This window comes from Nannospalax galili, unplaced genomic scaffold, assembly GCF_000622305.1.
Source record: "Nannospalax galili isolate Female #2095 unplaced genomic scaffold, S.galili_v1.0 scaffold27, whole genome shotgun sequence".
In the NCBI taxonomy this organism is placed as follows: Eukaryota; Metazoa; Chordata; class Mammalia; order Rodentia; family Spalacidae; genus Nannospalax; species Nannospalax galili.
The window spans coordinates 2,013,294-2,015,334 of NW_008357993.1; positions in this window are offsets into that span (position 1 = coordinate 2,013,294).

Here is a 2,041-nt window from a genome sequence, read left to right on the forward strand (position 1 = left end):
TTCCACCTTCTGGGCTGAGGTGCCAGGGGGCAGGGCTGCACTCCAAATGACTTCCCCCTTGAGCATCACTACCACTGCTCCAGTTATTCTAACCCCATCCCTCACGAAGCTGCTTCCATCTGTATACCAGCCTAATTCACTATCTGGCAGTCGCGTGTCTCTCAGATCTGCCCGTACCTGGATGATTTCAGAGAGAATGTCTCTACAGTCATGGATGGGGGTTGACAGGTCTGGGTTTGGCAGGAGAGTGGCAGGATTCAGGGTCACTGGGGCCGAGAAGGTGATTCGAGGAGAGTCCAGCAGAAGCCCTTGGTAGTGGGTGAGCCTGGCATTTGTCATCCATTTCCCTGGAGGGTGCCTGAGAATTCCCTCCACAGTATGTGGTGCTGTCACTCTTAAGTCCTGGCTGAAGGTCAGTTTGTCAGCTTCCTTTACCAGTAGGGCGATGGCTGCCAAGATGCGCAGGCAAGATGGCCATCCCAAGGCCACTGGGTCCAGCCGCTTGGACAAGTAAGCCACCGGTCTCTTCCACGGGCCTAGTTGCTGGGCGAGGACTCCTTTGGCCACTCCCTTCTTTTCATCTATGAACAAAATGAAGGGCTTTTCTGGGTCTGGCAGAGACAGGGCAGGGGCCTGGAGAAGAGCTTCTTTTAATCTGTCAAACGCTTCTTGCTGTTCCTGACTCCACTTCCAATCCAGTCCTTTTTTGGTGGCTTCATACAGGGGACAGGCTATTTCTGCATACCCTGAGATCCAGAGTCTGCAAAACCCAGCTGAGCCAAGGAATTCCCTCACTCCCCGGGGAGAGGAGGGCACAGGAATGGTCAGGATAGTCTGTTTTATGGCTTGTGCCAGCCATCTGGCTCCTTCCGCTATCTTGTACCCCAAGTAAACCACTGACCTCTGACAGATGTGTGCCTTTTTGGCCCTGGTCCAATATCCCAGGCTGCCCAGTTTGGCCAACAGGTTCCTCATAGCTTCCATGCACTCTTCACGGGTTGCTGTAGCCAGCAACAGGTCATCCACATACTGCAGCAGAGTCACATGGGGGTGCCTTCTGCGGAAGGGCTCCAGGTCTTGGCTTAGTGCCTCATTGAACAAGGTGGGAGAATTCTTAAAGTCTTGTGGCCGTCTGGTCCAGGTGAGCTGTCCTATCTTTCGCCCTCCTGGTTCTTGCCACTCAAAGGCAAACAAGGGCTGACTGACTTCAGTGAGAGGGACACTGAAGAAAGCATCCTTCAAGTCTAGGGTGGTATAGCACACATGAGATGGTGACAGGTGGCTAAGTAGGGTGTATGGATTGGGCACTGTGGGGTGAATGTCCTCTACCCTTTCATTTACCCTTCGCAAATCCTGCTCCGGTCTGTAATCTCCACTGCCAGGCTTTCTCACAGGAAGCAGGGGTGTATTCCATGCTGATTGGCAGGGTTTAAGGATTTTTACTTCTAGCAGTCTATGGATGTGAGGTGCCATTCCCTTCCTTGCCTCTTCTGGCATCGGGTACTGCCGGACCCAAATGGGCAGGGCCGTGGCTTTGAGTTGGACCACAACTGGGGGCAGGTGCTTAGCGAGGCCGACTCCCCCAGTTTCGGCCCAGGCAGAAGGGAACTCCTGCAACCAGGAGCTCATGTCTCCCTGGCCCCCCTTTTCTAGAGCCGCTGGGAATAAGCACTATTCATCAGCCAGAGATAAAGACAACACATGTACTGGCTGCAGGGGCTGTCCTTCTGAGTCCATGACTTTTATCCCTTTAGGCTCAAAATGGATACGTGCCCCGATTTTGGTAAGTAAGTCTCTACCTAGCAAAGGTGCGGGACTCTCCGGTACAACTAGGAAGGAGTGGGAAACCTGATGCCTTCCCAAGTCCACTTTCCTCTTGGTGGTCCAGGGGCACCTCTTAGTTCCTGTAGCTCCTTGGACTATGCTTGTGCATCCTGGCTTTAGAGGACCATGAGCTTGATTGAGAACTGAATACTGTACCCCAGTATCTACCATGAACCCAGTGGGAGTCCCCTCCATGCACAGAGTTACCCAAGACTCG